Source organism: Euprymna scolopes, chromosome 6, assembly GCF_053919585.1.
Source record: "Euprymna scolopes isolate OS-2025 chromosome 6, ASM5391958v1, whole genome shotgun sequence".
Lineage (NCBI taxonomy): Eukaryota > Metazoa > Mollusca > Cephalopoda > Sepiida > Sepiolidae > Euprymna > Euprymna scolopes.
Window position 1 is genome coordinate 40,980,099 of NC_136487.1, and position 21,479 is coordinate 41,001,577.

The 21,479-nt window shown below is 35.9% G+C and overlaps 1 protein-coding gene across 2 annotated transcripts in view; it reads right to left on the bottom strand.

Annotated features, from left to right (window-relative positions):
* Positions 1 to 21,479, bottom strand: part of LOC145277615 (uncharacterized) — a 578,013-nt gene that overhangs the window by 371,811 nt on the left and 184,723 nt on the right. For both annotated transcript variants that reach the window (XM_080129145.1, XM_080129146.1), the window contains exon 2: positions 18,500 to 18,540. The gene's annotated coding sequence lies outside the window, so the exon portion shown is untranslated. The remainder of the gene's footprint in view (positions 1 to 18,499; positions 18,541 to 21,479) is intronic.

The window sequence follows — 21,479 nt, forward strand, 5'->3', positions numbered from 1 at the left end:
AGGTGATGTCGTTCTATCTCTCATGTAAAAACTTTTTCCCACAGAAGACATGTAAAGTGCCTGCCCGTCTGAGCTTCAATCAATAGTTCATTTGCAAAACTTTTACAACAAACATCTGTTTAGCTATAACCTGTATCATCAATGTCCCCATACTCTATGTGTATCTAAATTTAGGCCTACATAAGCTATGAAAGTCAACCAACCAGAATGCCAAAATTGCAATGTTGTTTCACTGTTGAAATAACTGTACCATTTCTCATATACTAGATATCTGAATATTGATTTTCTTGCTAGGTTAGTTTGTTTAATTACTTCGTCCTTACGAATGCAATAATTCTACTCATGAAATAGCGGCTTGGGTTCTCAGTGGTTTGATAACCACACCCTTTGCTTGATACGAAGTAGATACATTATAAATCGAACTCTGCCGCGGTTTGCTTGTTGTGTTATATAATAGACTTACTCTGTGTGTCGCGCTTTTTGTCAAGTGGAAGGGTGCTTGTCTATCATGCAAGAATACGGGTTTCGAATTCAGAGCTCGGATGAATTCAGCTGATGATGAGGGTGAAACTGGAGTCTTAGTTTTTGTTTTGCTGGATTTCAATTGCTTATGTGAGCTGCAGCGTAGCTTGACTGTGGAAACGATATCATCCCCCATATTCGGAAAAGTCGTATATTATGTGTATATATATATATATATATATATGTATGTGTGTGTGTATGTGCGTGTCTGTGTGTAAAGAGAGAGATACGTGCGCATAACATGCGCATAACAATACCTTGTCTATATCGTAGTAATATGTTTTCTAAAATTGAACCTTTGATCTATGATTTTATGGGTAAATTTCTTATTAACATGCATTTCATCTATACTTGTTGTTCATCTCGAAATCAAATGTTCAAAGTATGGAAAAAGGAAACAAATTTTACTTTCTTTCTGCAATTATTTTCTGAATCGAGAATCTAGGCGCCAAATTTGATCTTTTCGAAATATAACTCATAGTGTGTCACTGAGATTATAATGTAGAATATCTTAGACGAGAATATTTTAATAACATTGCCATAATCGGATTATAAAAGTAATACTATACCTATATATACACACACATATATATATATATATATATATATATATATATACATAAGAGGCAGTTTTATTGATTTGCATTCTGTTAGTTTACGAGATATATGTAACTATTCGTAATAAAAGCAATATTCAGGTTCACTCAATGGTTATAGCGTGTTATATATATTTATTGAGTTCATTGAAAAGTATTATTAAAAACCTTATTTATTACTCCTCAAATCAGCAATATCCAACAATAATACTGAAAGTCGTTTCATTCTTAGACAAAATACTTACGAGTGACCGATCGGTACATGATTAGATCAAACAAATTCAGACTTAAAAAAACAGCATTAGTGCTTTATCAGATCAAATTAAAACGGTCATAAATGTGCAAAATAAATAAATAAATAAAATGTTGTGAACGCTCTTGGGTAGTGGTAACGACATCAGAATTATATGATTACAATAACAAAATTAAACGCGTTGTCAACGAAAAGTAACAAGAAAGTGCAAACGAGAACAAAATAACAGCTTGTCCTGTAACGATAGCTACGGACATAGCAGTACAATTATAGCAACCCAAACTTTGATGACAACTTTAGTTGGAGCTGTAGACAATTTATGACACTATCAATTGCACGCTGTGGGAAGAGAACATATATGTACTTTGTGATCTTGCCGTTACATTTGCTTATATACATGCTCTTTCGATGACAATACCGATTTGTGACAGTCGTTAAATTTGAGGCGATTATATTTTTGAAATATTCGAAGCCAAAACAAGATAGGTCTTAGTATGGTTACCTAATAGTTATCGATTACAAAAGTAAAGTCAAAGCTTCTCCAAGAGGTGTGGATTATAGTGACATAACAATGGTGGATAATCCACCAGGCTTCTCATAGAATTTGATAAGACAAAATACTACAAATAAAATATACTACAATATAATTAGCTAGTCAATTATAATAGTAAAATTAATGTCTAACGGCTTAATAAGTCAACGTTTCGGATTAATATGCCAGCATTAAAATAATATTCAAATATTTATCAACATGAAATCAAGTGATGTGCCCATGAAGGGTCACATTGCTTTCTGAAAAATTCGATTAAAATAAAATGAAGCACTCATATATTCCCTTACTAGTATATATTTATTAATTTTAATATAACATAATCCCTTTAAGTATTTATCCAAATTTCTATAAGAAGCCTTGTCATCGTCAGGTTTTAACATTAGCTTTAATGTACAAATCTTATCCTAGATGCGTGAAAGCATCTAAAATACAGGGCTTTGCTAATAAGCACACAATATTTAAAAATATATTTTTCATAGCTACAGTTTCTCTTTCTGTAAAGTTTTTGAAACAAAGCTGTTAAGATCCGTAGTGTTTATATTGTTGTTATTATTATTATTATTATTATTATTATTATTATTATTATTATTATTATTATTATTATTATTATTATTACCATCTAGTTGGATACGAACATTTCACATTCGATTGCAAATAACGACGAACGTAATTAGCTAATACTCACTTTGATTGTGGATCTAATCTCCCTCACTTTTGTACTATCGTGAGATTGTATCATATTATCCGCTATGTACGTGTCAAATAATAAAATCTCGGATATTATAACTTAAATTATATATATATATATATATATATATATATATATATATATATATATATATATATATATATCTTCCAACACCATCTTTCCTTTGATTCACGGTTATTTTGTTTCTGTTTTGCTCTATGAAATGAACACTACCATCATTAGTATTTATCCTTATCCCTTACAAAGATATATTTACTATATCTAGACAAACCAATGATAAACACAACGGTTCTAATGAAGATGTATTTAACTATAACACCCCGGAGTAAGCCGGTCAGTGATTCTGCCAACATTGTATAGAAAGGGTTCCTATGCTTAAAAAGTACCATATTTTACTTGCAAAGTTCAAACAAAACTGAGCAAAATAATAGTTTATTTACAGAACAATTTTAAACCTCTTTCTGTCGACATTCCACACCTATTTTGTTCAAAAAGCCTCCAATTACTATACAAATATATTAGGATTTTGTTTCTTCGTTAAAACATATTACCATATTAATGCAACAGAAATGATAATGAAAATTTTATGAAAATCTACAAAAATATGGTAATCTTAAAGTAGACTGGGCACAGAAGTCAAATTGGCTAAGAATAAATATTCATTTTCTTTCGACTTATTTTTTGGTTGTTGTTTTTTCATCGGAGTCTAATGTTTCTATTTTAGAAAATGAAACTTTGTTTTAATATGATTTTTCTAAACAAAAGAAAAGTGTATAATTAAATTCATAGAATATAATATGTTGATGGAAAATAATTTATTTTATTCTCTACGGTCGTTATTCAACTTTTAAAATCGCCTTATTCACCCCAGCATTTTGTTTAAAAACATATAAGTTCATGATATAAATTTTTATATTTCGATACAATTTGGAACTTAAGCTTCCACTATCTTTATTGGACTAATTACCGAGTGCACATCTTCTAACCTGAATGCAACACTCAATGCAAGCATGCTGATTTCAGAAATTTGTCTTATGTATAAAAAACCTTCCATTTCATTCCGATTTATCTTATTCGTTTTACATATAAATAACACGTTGCACTTGTATTTCGTTTATTTTAGAAAATAGATATTACCTTTCTTATGAGTAAAACTATTTTCTCTCCTCGGTCCGTTATGAGGAGAGATTGTAGACTGCGACAATTTGTATTTTAGTTCTCATTTTTAGTTGCCGCTATTTTACTCACATTAAACACGGATATCTATTCGAACAATTATTTTATTTTATTACAAAACAAAGAAAACCAAAAACCATTAAGGAACAATAAAATGCACATTTACTTATATATAACTTTACTTATTTTATTTTGTAAAGAATTATTAAAAAATCTCAATAAGGTAGAATATATAGAATTATACTATCTATTAAAGTATTATTTCTACACAATAAAAAACATAACAAAACTATTTCAACAGAACTAAACCTTAAACTTAGGCAGTTACCAAAAAATGATACTCTATGGCCGATGAGGATAGCTTCCGCACATTTATATCTGATCTACATCTGGATTCCATGTGTAAAAATAATATGTCCTCTATAGTATCAGATCTGACCGAATGGTTAATTGTAGGCATAGACCGATTCATAACATCCAAAAAATTCCAACAAAAACCTAATAGCCAGCCATGGTTCTCTTCAGACTGTGCTGCTGCAATCGCGCACAGAAATGACTTTTTACATAACTACTAACGTAATAGATGCACTAAGACTAAAGCTGCTTTCACGAACGTCAACAACCACTGTGAAAGAGTAATAAAACATCCAAAGTAGCTGAGCAGCGGTTTGGTTCACACCAGTTTTTTTTTTTTTACAAAGGCATCACCACATTATCAAGGCCCAGAGGCCACTCAAGGATAAGGGTTAAAGAGTGTACAGTAGAAATTGTTCAATATAGTAATCATTAGTAATGAAAATTTGGTAAATTTAATAACTTATATGGAACGGCTCATCAAGAACTTATTTACTTTAGACTTGGCAAATAGCAAACAGGATCCTGAACAGAAGCGTGCTTTTTATCCCAACCTTCATCAATGGACCTTAGGCCATCTCGTCAGCATCAGACAAGGCTAAACTATTTGCCAAGAACTTTGCAGCTAATTCTCCCATATGCGACAAAGGCCATCAACTCCCCGTATTTCCTCCTATAACACACAACACACTATGCAATATACAAATATCCGTGCATAAGTTCGCGAAGCTAATAAAGAACCTTGATTCCAGTAAAGCAACTGGCCTTGACGGCATTCCAATTACAGTGTTGAAAAAGCTTCAACCAGAACTTGCCCCCATACTTACAAAACTGTAAGCGTTGCCTTAAAGTGCTTCCCAACACCCTGGAAAACCTCATCAGTATGCCCTGTATTTCAGAATTCAGGTGAATGTCTCCTGTGTGCCAGGAGTAAGTTGCTGGAATCCAAATTAAATAAAGAAGTAGTCAACCACCTCAGCAGAATTAACCTTCTTAGTGGCATGCAATATGATTTGCGTTCTGCTAGATCTATAGCAGATCTGCTAACGGTATTATCTCATAGCATTAGTGAATCTCTCGACAAAGGGTTCCTCTCTAGGGTAATTGCTCTTGACATACCAAAGGCCTGCGATAAGGTATGGCATAAAGGCCCACTTCAGAAGATTTCTACGATAAAACTGGAAATGTTCTCTCAATTATTAAATCGTTTCTCTCTGATAAACTCGTTAGAGTAGTGGTTGATGTGCAGAAATCAGAGACACACAGTATTAATGCAGGAGTCCCTCAGGGGTCCATCCTGGGCCCAACTCTCTTACTGGTCTATATCAATGATCGCCAAACACACATACTTATATCATTCGTTGACATCTATGCTGATGACATGACAATCTATGGCAACACATCAAAGGCCTCTGATTCTCCCTCCTCTGATCTTGAGTATGTGGTACAGTGGGGGAAGAGGTGGCTGGTTATTTTTAATGAATCTAAAACCAAGCTCCTACCTTTACATCATTAAAGCTCTGATCTTCATCTGACATCAGCTGAAATGGATGGCTCTCGTCTTGGGAAGGCTTCATGTTTTGACTGTCTTCTTTTTTTTACGCAGGCATCACCACATTATCAAGGTCAAGAGGCCACTCGAGAATAAGTATTAAAGAGTGTACAATAGAAATTGAATGATATAGTAATCATTAGTAATGGAAATTCGGTAAATTTGTTAACTTATCGGCTCATCACGAACGTGTTTACGTTAGACTTAAAGACAACCATATTGTAGTCAGCCGGAAACCAGGAAAACGGAAGACAATTCTACAGGCGTGAAGGTCTAAGAAAGAAGTTTTGTTCATGGAATCTACGTTTAGGTTAAGGCACAGATAAAGAGTGGGGGAATTATTGATAGTGTTTTCAGCTAGACGAGTGTTTCTTGTGAAAGTTTGGCAAGGGGGATCATAGACTGAAGCTCAGTCGAACACTTTCCATGAAAATAACGACAAATTAGAGACAAACTCACAATATCTCTTCTGTGAGATAGAGATTACAGGGAAGAGAAAAGGACATCTCCTACGAGGCTACAAATTCTATTTTTAACTTTATCAAGGCAGGACAAGTCCTTTCTAGCAGCTCCTGCGCAGATGTGCACACAACAGTATTCCATCCTTGGACGTACCTGCCTTTTATATAGATAGGGAATTGCATCAGCAGTGAGATATCTCCAGCATCGATAGAAAGATCCCACCATTTTTTACAGCGGCCTTAGCAACAGATTTGATGTACGTGTTCCATTTAAGATCAGGAGTAACGATCAAGCCTAGAAGCTTGTCAAAACTTGAGGCCCCTTGAAGACGAGAGCCATTCATTTCAATTGATGCCAGATGTGGATCAGAATGTTGATGATGTAAAGAGAGAATCTTGGTTTAAGATGCATTAAGAGTAGCCAGTCACTCCTTTCCCCATTTTACCACGTGCTCAAGATCAGAGGAGAGAGAATCGGATAGAACTTGGTCGTGTACTGTCTTAGATGTGCTACCATAAATGGTAATGTCGTCAGCATAAATGTCTACAAATGATGTAAGGTTGTGATTTGGAAGATCATTAATGTAGATCAGGAAAAGAGTTGGGCCCAGGTTGGATCCCTGAGGGACTCCAGCATTAATACTGTGAGTTTCTGATTTTTGCCCATCAACTACTACTCTTATGAACCTATCAGAAAGAAATGATTTAATAATTGAGAAGACATTTCCAGCTATACCATAGATAGAGATCTTGTGAAGTAAACCTTTATGCCATACCCTATCAAAAGCCTTGGATATGTCAAGAGCAATTGCCCTAGAAAGGTTGCCTCCGTCGAGAGATTCGCTAATCCTATGAGATATAACTGTAAGCACATCAGCTGTTGATCTAGCAGAATGGAAACCATATTGAGTGTCACTAGGAATGTTAATTTTGTTGAGATTGTTGATCACTTCTGTATTTAACACGGATTCCAGAAACTTACTCATGGCGCACAGGAGACTTATTGGCCTGTACTGAGAGGGGGATGAGCGATCACCTGAATTCTTAAATAGAGGGCATAATAATGAGATTTTCCAGGGTGATGGGAAGCTATTCTACTTAAGACAATGTTTAAACAGTTTTTTAAGTATAGGCGCTAGTTCTAGTTGAAGTTTTTGAGTACTATAATTGGAATACCGTCAGGGCCGGTTGCTTTACTGGAATCAATGTTTTTGATTAGCGTGGCAACATCACGTACAGATATATGTATATCACATAGCGTGTTTTCTGATACAGGAGGAAATATTAGGGGGTAGCGGCCTTGGTCGCAAAGGGTAGAATTAGCTGCAAAGTTCTTGGCAATGCTACTTTATACTTTATGGAGCATACAACTCTCTTGCGTTCTTTATTACTTTTCTACAATCGTTGCTGGCAGTCCTGAAAGCGGCTTTAGTTTCCATACATCTATTATGTTGGAAGCAGTGGAAAATTAATTTCTGTGCGCAATGGCAGCAGCAGATTGTGGAGAAAATCATGACTGGCTGTTAGGTTTTTGCTGGAACATTTTTGAAAGTATGAAACGGTCTATACCTACAATTAACCATTCCGTCAGGTCTGATACTATAGAAGACACATCCTTTTTAAACATGGAATGCAGAGGTAGATCCGTTATAAACGTACGGAAGCTATCCCAGTCAGCCTTAGTGTATCGATATACTGGACGATGGAGAGGTACGTCTGGTGACTTATTACATTTCATTGTTATCTTAATTCATACAACAGCGGAGTCGGAAGATCCAAGAGGAGACAGAATAGAAACTGAACATATTTCAGGGCAAGTTGTGAGAAAAAGGTCTAGTAGGCTCGCATACTGGATGTCATTGTCGGGCACACGGGTGGGTTCGTGAAGCATCTGAGTGAGGTCATAAGCAATGGAGAAATCATGACAGAACCTCCCCTCATCATCAGTCTTGTTTGAGTGGGTCAACCATTCCACGTTGAGAACATTGAAGTCTCCACATACGTGAATGTTAGCTGAAGGACAGGCAGATAGGACTTGGTCAATTTTCTCAGATATGCTTTTAAAGATAGTAACTCCGCTGTTGTGGGAGCGATAGAATGTAAATATAAATGCAGTAGTGTGAGCTAATGCAACCCAGAAGCACATATAGGGTAAGTTAGGATCTTCTCTGAAGATGTCTCTACCACATGGAAAGCCATATTCTGAAGCCATTTTCCAGCACACTTCACCCCAACCATCTTACATACCTACGAATATATCAGAGTCCCATGCGATCGTGTCTTTTGTGGTACTCTCTCTGTGCCAGTCCATTACACCCTACTGCATGTTGCGCAATTGACTCTGAGGTGTTACCACAAATCCGGCATTCTGCAGCAACTTCCTCTCCTGTAACCACTTTTTTTAACAAACGTGTTCCTAATATCTGCTCATGTGCTGCACACACAAAAGCTTCAGTACTCTTTGCCAGATACCCAGCTCTAAGCCATTGCCATGATCTTTCATCAGTCACGTCTGCTATATCCTGGAAGAACTTTCCATGCATTATCTTCGTAGCCAGTTCCTCTGCCCTTTCTCTATCCATACGTTTCACATAATCAGCCTTGGTCTCACATACCTCCACTTCATTGGCCACAACCTAAAGCATCCACTCCTCACTTCTAACCACATGTTCCTTCAACGACATCTCCTCGGTTCTAACAAAATCTTTTACACTTTTCAATGCTCTCCCACTGTCTTTTCTCTTTTGATACAGCCTTGATACTTCGAATGTGAAATATACCAAACATTGTTATAACTTTTCTTGTTTTGATATCCATGGCACGAAACTCCTTGTAAGACCATGCTAAAGTTCTCGCATTGTATCTCACAACACTGACTGTCCATGCATTCACTGCTTTCGTTAGGTTTCCTCCATACAGTTTCTACTTTGCAATTAGTTTCACTCTTCTAAGATACTCCTTCCTGACTTTCTCCTTCATTTCTCTGTTCATGGTGTCTACACCTTCCAAGACTCCCAAATATTTATACCCAATATCTTCTATTTCTTTCATGATTTCTCCATTTGGCAGCACTATTCCATTCGAATGAACGTGCACTCCCCATTTCATCACCAGCACCGCACACTTACTAATCCCAAACTCCATGCCAATATCTTTTGAGTATGTCCGACTAAGGTCTACCTGTTTCTCCATTTCCTTTTCCTTTCTACCGAATATTTTCAAATCACCCGTAAACCGTAGATAGTTGAGGCGTCTGTCACTAGATCCAATGTTATATCCCCAGTTCAGAGGCATTATTATCTTTACAAAAAGAAGTGAAGATAACGAATCCTTGGAATATTCCACTTTTAAAGCCAACTTTTCCCATCTGTTTGGTGTCAGCACTGTTTTCCATTGAGCCATACTTGTATCCAAAAACCCAAACATATTCTCAGCACAACATCCATGAGTGAGGAACCATGTCATAAGCTTTTCTGTAATCGATCCATGCTACCCTCAAATTCATCTTCTTCTTCTTTGCATCCTGCATTAATGCTTTATCAATTAGTAGTTTCACTTTGATACCTCTTGAGCCTTTCCGACCCCCTTTCTTTTCGTCAGGAAAAACGTCATTGCTCTCAAGATGTTCACAATTTTTTCTCGCAAAGATGCCAGTTAACAGTTTCCACATTATTGATAGAGATGTAATTGGTCTATAATTATTAGCATCTGTTCCCTTTGTAGGATCTTTCCCAATCAGTGTTGTTCTTCATTTCAAAGACCAATCAGGGACAATTCCTGACTTTACGATCCAGCAGCTATAGGTAGATAAAGGCATGGAAACTGTTTAAACCAGAAGCCCATCACTCCATCTGGACCAGATGCCTTTCAGTTTGTCATCCTTCGTATTCCAGCCTTCAGTTCATCAATGGTATCTCGACGTTCTTCATCTGCTTCATTCCTGATAGCCTTTCTTTGACCTCTCCCAACCAGCTAGCCTTCTTATTATATCGCCCTTCGACAGACCAAATCCCACTCCAGAACTTTATAGCATCTTTTGCATTTAGAGTGTTGGTATTCCCCGCCTGTTTACTACTATTTAATTCTTTATACAGCTAAGACTGATTGTTCCGGAAAAGGTAGTTCTGCCGACACGCAACACTTTTTCCAACAAAGTTACGAATTTTCACCACCAGTGTGGATCTTCTCTTTCAATATTGTTAAAACGTTCATCGTTCCCTTTTCAGCAATCCATACCTCCTTTCAAGCTCCTCCTTGGCTTTCTGTTCTAGTTTAACTCCTTTTCTTATTTCTTCGATTCTATAAATGTCTTTCTGCCACCGTTCAATACTTTCTTCAAGCTGCCTCTGCCAGTATGACCTTCTATCCTTCATTTCTCTCTTTTTATTCTGTATTAAGCCAAGACGATTCGGTATTACGTATGACGCTGCATATAGAAGTCTGTTAATTTCCGTAATCGATATGCTTTTTTCTAATGATGTTGGTAATTCCTCCTTGAACTATTCTTACCTCGCTTTTCACCTTCCGCCTATCACTACTATTCATGTTTGGAATGTCTATAATCTCCTCTCTAAGACTAACCTCTCTTAACCTCTGAAGTTTTCTACAGAAGTCAAAGTTCGAACTTCGTCACCACTTCTCCATACATTTGCTTTTTTCACTGATTCTATTGTCTCAGAGTCAATGATTTCATCTGCCTTAGATGCTTCAAATACCTTCTCATGACTCCCCCTAAACATAGGATTCCATTCCTCCTCAGTTCTCCGCCCCCGATCATCGCTTACATCTCCTTACTGCACTTCCACTCTCAGTGCTTTCATCAGAGCTAGTTTCATCAATTTTACCTTCGTTATTCATTTCATTCCTAACCTTCCCTTCAATCTCTTCTCTTGCAATCACTAAAAGTAGGTTGTTATTTTTAATTTGTTTTAACTGGGATACCAAACTCGCGGCACTTCTAGCTCGTCCTCCTCTCGATTCACATTCTTCCTTCACGGTTCGGATATATCCACCAGATTTGGTACTTCCACTTCTTACAAAGCTTTCCCACAGTACACTTCCATGTTTTTTTTTTTACATATCCTGTTCCAACTCCCTTCGTGTCTTCGGACTCTCTATGGAAATTCTCACTCCCCGTATATCCAGTCACATACTCAGAATTTTGAACAGTTGTATGAAGACGACAGGCCCCACTCTGTTGACCAGTGGGACACCTACCGGACGTGAGACAACCGCAAGATGTTCCAGCCTCATTTACGTCATTATTTTCAATATTTTGATTTGGCATTCTCCCATAAATGGAGTAAGTGAATTTTAGGTTACATCACCGATAGTTTTAATAATAATAATAATAATAATAATAATAATAATAATAATAATAATAATAATAATTGATAATAATAATAATAATAATAATAATAATAATAATTGATAATAATAATAATAATAATAATAATAATTGATAATAATAATAATAATAATAATAATTGATAATAATATAAACTACAAACACTAACAAGCAACATGAAAACTGGAATGAAATTTTACAAAAAAAAAATAACACTCCAAGAAACCAGAAAGATAGTATACTAGCCTTATCTTTACAAAAACAGCGGCGCTGGTTGTTTAACTGGCTCTATAACACATTGTGTTAATAGTTAATGAGGACGGAAGTTCGAAAATTGGTTTTAAAATCACTAACCAAACCTTCACTGGATTAGTTCGAAAAAGAGTATCACCTTGCAAAGGCTGTTTCTATACCCAAATTCTAGTAAGGGTCAATGACAAGCTAAAACATTTTAAAATGTTGTTAAGGAGGGTGTGAGTACTCTAAAACTGAAATGACTTATTCATTGCCAGACTATAAAAAACACCACCCGTTGTGGTAAATATGTAACCTCAGATGATACCTAGTGTGAAGAATATAAGGGTAAAATTATACGAAATAAAAGAGTGGTAGAAGAATGTATTTGTGATACCAATTATCGTATTTCTATAATAAAAAAATTATACTATTGCATATTGTATACATTTGGTTGGTTAACGGATAAAAAACGATTGTGATATAGTGCTATGAAAACGGGTGATAAAGGTGTATAGCGAGATATACTATATGGCTATGAGTGGATAAGTCCTGATAGGCTGATATATTTTTGACTTGGTCATTAAAAGAGGAGTGAATACTCGTCCAACTGTAAGATGTTAACGAATCGAGAAACGAATGTATTTAATGTAGTTATAATCGTGACTTTATCGAACACACATGATTATAGAACATATTTTATTTTTATATAATCGAACTCCAAATATAGATCTGGAACATGGTCAATATTACCCATAAATGGTTCATAAGCCATTAATCAATTAGTAGTCAGATATTGTGGACATTTTAGTGATAATGCCCCGTGTATCAGAAAGGAATATATTGATTTTGCACAAGCAGATTATTAGCTCTGTTTGTCAGGTTCAAATTCAGTCGTGATCATCACATATGTTTTCCTAATTTCTATTGAAAAATATTAATCTCTCACCGTCTCAGCTAATATAAAGGTAGAATATATCTTGCAAACATGACCAGGATATCTAGCATAGAACAGATATTCTAACATAACACTAGCTATAGAAACTGAGCTATGATAGATCAAGCAGCTTTCTCGCATTGCATTTTCTGAGGTAGGATGAAAGCGTAGTTTACATTGAACATGTTAGAATTTCAATAGTCGTCTGAGTCCATATGTGCCTAGCTACTTCAGTTAACTGTGCTAGATTTTATTCACATTTGAGAACTGACCCTGCGTTTAATTAAAATCTTGTGCCAGTAAGTATGGATATCAATGTTATGGTTAGCAAAGGGTTTTTTTTTATTTTTTATTTTCACCCCAAACAAGGCACATTGCCACTTTAGTGTAGGGGGCTACTATCAGGGGCAGCAACTAATGGGGCACTGAGTAGGGATTAGGGCAGCAAGATGTCAGTTCACGTTGCACTTGAACTTCTGCATGTCAGTACAGTTAGGGAAGCAGGAACCTGGAATAGAATTCCAGAGTGTAGCGGTTCTGGGGAAGAAACCACTGGAGTAGAAAGATCTCTTACATCTAGGGGCTCTCTATTGTGTGGGGGTGGGATTTAGCTGCCTGTCGGGTTTGTCGAGGGTGTCTACGTCGTGGGGGTACAAGTGTCTGCAGTTCGTCAGAGAACTCACCGTTAAAATACTTGTAGAACAGGCAGAGGGATGCAACGTTTCGTCGATGGGACAGTGGCTGAAGCTTAGATGCCAGTTCAGGGCCTATCAGATTGGAGACTCTTTTTTTAACGTTGTCTAGGAGCGAGAGACTAGTAGCAGATGCACCAGCCCAAATCTGACAACAATACTCCATACATGGGCGAATGGTGGCCTTATAGAGGTACAGGATACTTTCAGGTGTCAGTAGTTTTCTAGCACAGTAGAGAGAGCCTACATTTTTCGCAGCGGCCCTGGCAATGTTTTCAATATAATTGCTCCAGCTCATGTTTCCTGTGAACGTTAGGCTAAGCAGTTTTAAAGATGTACTCTCAGACAGGGAGTCACTGGCCATTGCTATTGGTGGCAGAGAAGGTTTCTTGTAATTATTGAAGAAAACCAGTTTAGTTTCATAATTAACAAGACTTAACTATTGAACACTATTAATAAGAAGGCAACAAAGGGGGCGAATACTGCGATGACGCAAAAGATAATTGAGATAACATATATGGCATTACTCTAGTTTGTAAACATTATTCCTACTCATTCTTAAGATCAGATCCAGCCATTTATTGATTAGATTTTCGAATCGTAAAGTAGACAGCAATGCATTTACTCAATATCTAATGTGAAAAAGTACTTTTAACATTTGTTATATAAAAAATATATGTTGTTTGGGGCAGCGGTCAAACAGACCAAAACTATTTTCATGTGATGAAAATAACTTCCATTGTCAAATAGTGGAATCGTCAACGACAGAATTTGGCATACGATAACAGGCGTATTGGTTGTTTATTAAATGTCCTATATTTTTAGACTTGTATTATGTGAAAGGTGAATTTGAACTTTGAAACAAGCTTTTTATAGACTGGTAAAAACATTGTGCAAAACAAAAATCCTGTCGGCTTTATTTGCGGGCTCTCGGCCAGTCTATAAACAAAGTGATGCACTGCAAACATCGTACAAAGATCATATAGTCGCCAATCTATTAATAAACTAAGTTATTCACAACAGAAAATAGACGCCACAAAAATGTTGCAGATACGTTGTAGTGTATAGTTAGGTTCTCATTCCTATTCTGACTTCCCGGAAAAGAAACAAAAACTGTAAATTATATAGAGATTGATTTACTATAATGCAGTAAGATTCAAAATAAATAAAACACAATTGTTATCACTGTAAGTTAAGGATGGTGATAAATAGGTAAGAATCATATGAAAGTGTTTACAAGTGCGCTCACACACATATAAAAATGCTGCTGACAGACTTCTATATTTGTCCATTAATCAGGTATATATATTTATCGAGATTCTTTTCCAGTTAACATTGTTGAGTTTGTGGTTGAATTAATCGAAGGTGTCAGGACAAATACACACATGTTAACCTGGGAGCAAAAAGAAATTGGGATCTTGAGAGCGACGCGGCAATTATTTACCCAAACATGCTAATTATTTCTAGTATTACGAATAAAACGCACAACTATGTCCATGTCAATTGTAATATATATTTCGTAATATTGTACACACACGCACACACACACATATATATGTATGTATATACGTATGTATATATATATATATATATATATAACATGTCATATAATGGTTGTTTTGTTCGAAGAGGTACATAGAAAAAAGGCAAGAAGATATATAACAAAATAAACATCAAGTAGGTTTATCAAAAATAAAAATAATTTATCAATAGACAATATATAAGGAACTGTTAACCAAGGTAAACAAATAAAAGAATTAAATATATGTGTTGGGTTTGGATGTGACGATGGTGGTGGACATATCCAACAATGAACTATGAATGAGATATATTTGTTTTTATGAACTAAGCGAGACTAGAAACTATTGTCAAAAGAAAAAGCAGAACTTACGACAGCAAGTGAGTTTTTAGACAGTCGCGAGTTGGGTCTTTATTACAGTCAGCATTGTGAGCTCAGTGGAGTTTGGATGTATTAGGGGACAGATTATATCTTGGGCAAGTTTGGAACACCTTTGGAAGCTCGAAGTAAACTAACGGCAACATACTAACCTAGCACCGACAGTACAATGGTTTTATAAAGTATACACTCTTTCCCAGAGTCCAATCTATTACAATATAAAGCATCAAAGTCTTTGTTTATCTTATGTTGTTTTTTTTTATTTTACTTTTGTTACTTTGAAGAGATCAAGGAGCTCCTTCCTGGGGCTAGTACTTGATTCTATTACAGTTTTAATTTATATCCGAGGATTCTTTGAAGAATAGACACTGTCCCCCTCATGGCTGCCATCTGTATTTCCTTACAACTTGGTTTTTCAGGGATTGCTTCTAAATATTTTTGAAGGTTCTCTTTTATTAGGCCAGTTGCTCCTGTCACAACTGGTATAATGTTTATTTCTTCCAGAGACCTTGTTGTTTTTAGATGATTTTTTAGGTTCTGATGTTTTGTTATCTTTTCCCGTTCTGCTCTATTAAAGCCAAGGTGGTTTGGAACTGTGACGTCGATAATGATAATGAGTGCAGTCCTTTCGGGCTTGTTCAATATTACTATATCTGGCTTGATGGTCTTGTATTTTATGTATCTGCCTGCCTGTATGATTTGTTGTAGAACACTTTCACTTTATATTTGATGTTATCGGTGGTGGTTCATGTTTCCAGATGTTCGACGACATATCTAATTGCATCTCTCAACAGATCTTCCAAAGTAAGTATCTACATACTTTGTTGTGGCGAGCAGTGTAATGACCATCGGCTAGAAGGATCTCGCATCTAGACATTAGGTGGCTTGGGCTTTCAACAGCTGAGTGACAGAATCTGCATTGGTCGTTTTTTTAGACGAGCCATTTTCTTAAATCCAATTGTGATTAAGGCCTCATCTTGTGCAGCTTTAATTAATCGTTCTTCATCAACTGTGTGCCCTCATGCGTTCTATGCTAATCCGCCATTAGGAGAAAATGGTGATACATATATTAGAAAGAAGAAAAAGTGGAGAACAATGCAACGGCACACAATATCTGGGATCGGCCGGTTGTTTATAAGGGTAGCACGCCATGTTACAAACACTCACACACACACACACATGCACACACATAGACACACACATACACACACACACACACATATATATATATATATGACTACTTAATTTAATCACATAAATTAATATACGAAAGTATTATTTATGCGTAAACTTTAAGTATTTACTTCAACAGTGCTCGATATATCTATATGGCAATTATTCTGCGTTTCATCCGCACTCGGATTCGTCAGGTTTATATATGACGAATACGAGCATGGATTCTATGTAGCTTAATTGTCATATATATATATATATATATATATATATATATATATATATATATATATATCCGATATTATGGCCATAAAAGTGCGTTCAAAAACAAACAAAACACCGAATGAAAGCAGCACTAGCAAACCAATACTGGAAACTCAAAGAAAGCGGACGTTTGCCGATAGTCGAATGGAAAATATTAAGACAAGCAAGCACATGTAGGGACCTAGACAGTCCATGTAGATTACACCTGACTAATAATATTTGCTATCCTATACTTTAAAGAACTCCAACAGCTATTAAACTGTAGGGGAGAAATAGCGAACGACTGTGTGCACAGAATAATGTATACTTTATGATAGCGATAAAAAATAAGTAATCAATTTTAAAATTAATAATAACAATAGATAATAAAAATATAAAAAATGATTAAATGAAATGAACATACATATAAATATGTGTATATATATATACATATATATATAAACTAGAAAGCTGATTGGCTAACTAGAAATTCAATAGCATGTTAGTATATAAAATTACGAGGTAACAACAACTCTTTGAATAGACGTGACGAATTCTCTCAAGGATGAAACTCGGAATATTCTGTGTAGCTTAATTGCCATAAAAATGTTTATAACTTAATACTATGTATATATATGCATGTATATATGTATATATATATATATATATATATATATATAAATGCGTGTGTGTTTGTTTGGCCGTGTGTAACAAAGGCCGTTATATAAGCAATGATTTTGATCCCATCTCATTTATCAGATCTAACAGAAATGTTTATAACTAACAAAAAATGATGTGAATAGAATAATGTATACATGTAGATAATTTAAATGATATACAAAAGGGCTGTATACATGGTGACATCTCATTGAAAAGTCCAAAGATCATTAAATCAATGCGAAGATAAAATTGCAAAATGCGTTCTCTGGAAATGAACAAGGAGAGTTTAAATAGACAATAAAAGTATAATACATGAGATAAACAAGGAACGTCTTTAAATCGAATTATATAACAAGCATCAACACATAATATCGATTACCCTATAGAATTAAATAAACTTAGGTAGCAATCTTGGACTAAATGATCTGGAATAAATAACTACCCACAAAAAACTTCAACTGATATTGATAGGCTTAATTAAGAATAAAAAAACGACGAATGCATATAATAAATAAATACATATGGAGAAATGCATAAAGACCGGAATAAAATGAAAACTACGGGGAACTTGGCAACAAAATCATGCTAACCTTTACAATCAAGCAATGTGAAAATTTACACGAATAAATAAAAAGTAAATTTTATTGACCATTTATAAAATTCCTTGAACAAAGTCAACACGAGCTGCGACCATCTAACACAGAGAAAAGATAGTAAAGCAGGCCGAGAATCAATACTGGCCAGAAATTGAAAACAAACTATTATTACCAACGGCATTATACACACACACACACACACACACACACACACACATATATATATATATATATATATGTATATATATATATTAATATGTAAAGGTGTAAAAGATACACGTTGTTTACAAAAAAAAAGGAAACAAAAGCAACACCTATGTGGTAATTCAACAAACTATTGCACTATGAAAAATAGACATAGGAATTAAACTGCAATGTTTTATCTGCAAATTACCTTGTATTATCCAAATAAATGCTCCGATAATGACAATCAAAAACAGTACATAAAAATGAAGGAATAACCTCTATAAGATGCTGAAAAATAAACAATTCCTCAAAGTGAGAAGATCAAATAGGATTATATTAAACGCGAAAAAACACTTACCAAAAATGCGATTTCACCGCCACAAGCTATTACAGCAGTACCTGTAGAAAAATAAAACATATATATATATATATATAAATGCACATGAAGCAATGTGCAGAATAGATTAATCAAGGTAGAACCAAACAAGGACACCACAAAAAATATGGGAATAAAACAACTACACTGACGATTCATAAATATTGAAACAGATGGGACTAATGACAACATATGGACATACCTTTAAAAATTAACCTTAACAGAGAAACTGAACTGTTCATGAGATCCGCATCGGATAATGCAATCAGAACCACCCACACCAAAGCAAGTATCGACAAGAAACAAACAAATTTTAAATGCAGACTCTGTACAAAGAGACGAAATAGTAAACAACATAATAAGGGAACGGATCCAATCGGCCAAAAAAGATTATTAAAATGAGCACGACAAGTTGGGAAAGCAATACACTGAGAATCATGCAGAGAATTGCAGCTTGAACACCCGAATAAATGGGGCAAGCACAAAGCGGCAGCAGTCCTTAAACATGAAAGTAAAAAATCGAATTTTTGTCTCATCTTTTTCTGTCTTCTTTTTTTTCAGTTTTTTTTTTTTTTGCAATAATTCGATTATATTAATAAATTTATAATTGTGTATTTATTTTGGGGCAAATATAGGGTGGATCAGAGCAACTTGGTTATTGTGTTTTAATTGATATTCCAATTAAACTAGTAGCTCTCCCCAACCCTAAATGACATATCTAGATTTTCAGAAATCATTTTCTTTTTTTTTTTACACGGTGGTCACCACTTATCAAGGCCCGAGAGCTACTCAGAGATCAGGGTTATTGCAAGTACAGTACGTTAGTGTGGAGATTTGATGAAGTGTTTACTTAAAGGAGTGATCCATTAGGAATTTGTAAACGTTGGACTTGAAAACATCCAAGTTGCAATCAGGTGGGAAGCAGGCAGACAGATCAGAGTTCCACAGGCGTGCAGTTCTAAGAAAGAAGCTTTGTTCATGGAATCCACGTTTTGATTTAGGCACATATAAAGAATGGGGGAAATTTTGCACAGTTGATTCAACTAGACGGGTGTTTTTAGTGAAAGATTTGAAAGGGGGGCAGAGATTGGAGTTCAGACGAGCACTTGCCATGGAAATAACGATAAAAAAGATAGGCTTGCCACGTCTCCTCTGTGAGAAAGAGGTTGCAGGGTAGAGAAAAGGGAATCCCCCACTAAGCCACGAAGTCTATTTTGTACTTTCTCGGCAGGATAGGCTGTTTTTAGCAGCTCTTGTCCAGATATGGAAGCAGTATTCCATCCTTGAACGTACTTGGCTTTTATATAGGTAGAGAATTGCATCAGTAGTGAGATCTCTTCTGGGGCGGTAGAAGGATCCCACCACCTTTCCAGCGACCTTGGCAACAGACTTGGTGTATGTGTTTCATTTCAGATCAGGAGTAAAGGACAAACCCAGAAGCTTGTCAAAACACGGGGTTTCTCCTAGACGAGAGCCATTCATTTCAATTGATGCCAGATGGGGATTAGAGCGTTGATGATGTAAAGATAGGAGTTTGGTTTTAGATGCACTAAAGGTAACCAGCCACGACTTCCCCCACTGAACCACGCGCTCGAGATCAGAGGAGAGAGAATCAGAGAGAACTTTGTCATTTACAGCCTTTGATGTGTTGCCGTAGATGGTCGTATCATCAGCATAGATGCCAACAAATGATTTATGTATGTGTTTAGGGAGGTCATTGATGTAGATCAGGAAGAGAGTTGGGCCCAAGATTGACCCTTGAGGGACTGCAGCATTAATACTGCAGGCCTCTGATTTTTGTCCATCGACCACTACTCTTATGAGCCTATCGGAAAGAAATGATTTAATGATTGAGAAAACATTTCCAATTATACCGTAGCTGGAAATCTTGTGAAGTAGGCCCTTATGTCATACCTTGTCGAAGGCCTTTTATATGTCATGAGCAATTGCCCTAGAAAGGACGCCTTTGTCAATAGATTCACTAATCTTGTGAGATATAAGCGTTAGCACATCTGCGGTAGATCTAGAAGAACGGAAACCATATTGTGTGTCACTAAGAAGATTGTTTCTGCTGAGGTGGTTTACTATTTCTCTATTTAATATGGGTTCCAGCAACTTACTCATAACACACAGGAGGCTTATTGGTCTGTACTGAGAGGGAGATTACTTATCACCTGAATTCTTTAATACAGGGCATACTGATGAGGTTTTGCAGGGAGTCGGAAAGCACTTCTCCATGAGGCAACGCTTAAACAGTTTCGTAAGTATGGGAGCAAGTTCTGGTTGAAGCTTTTTTAACACTTTAATTGGGATGCCGTCAGGGCCAGTTGCTTTACTGGAATCAAGGTTCTTGATTAGCTTGCCGACCTCATGCACAGATAGTTGTATGTTACATAGCGTGTTCTGTGTTATAGGAGGTAATATGGGGAGTTGATGGCCTTCGTCGCATAGGGTAGAATTAGCTGCAAAGTTCTTGGCAAATAGTTTAGCCTTGTCTGATGCTGACGAGATGACCTCAGGTCCATTGATAATGGTTGGGATAGAACGCACACTTCTGTTCAGGATCCTGTTTGTTATTTGCCCAAACCGGTGGGAACCAAGCCGCTGATCAGCTACTTTGGATTTAACAGAATGGGAATATAGCTCTCTTGCATTTTTTATTACTCTTTTACAGTGGTTGCTGGCGTTCCTGAAAGCAGCTTTAGTCTCAGTGCATCTATTACGTTAGTAGTTATGGAAAAAAGTGATTTCTGTGCGCGATATCAGCAGCACATTCTGGGGAGAACCATGGCTGACTGTTAGGTATTTGTTGAAATTTTTTAGATGGTATGAATTGGTCTATGCCTACAATTAACCATTCGGTCAGATCTGATGCTATAGAGCACACAATTTTTTAAACATGGAATGCAGAGGTAAATCAGATATGAATGTACGGAAGCTGTCCCAGTCAGCCATAGAGTAT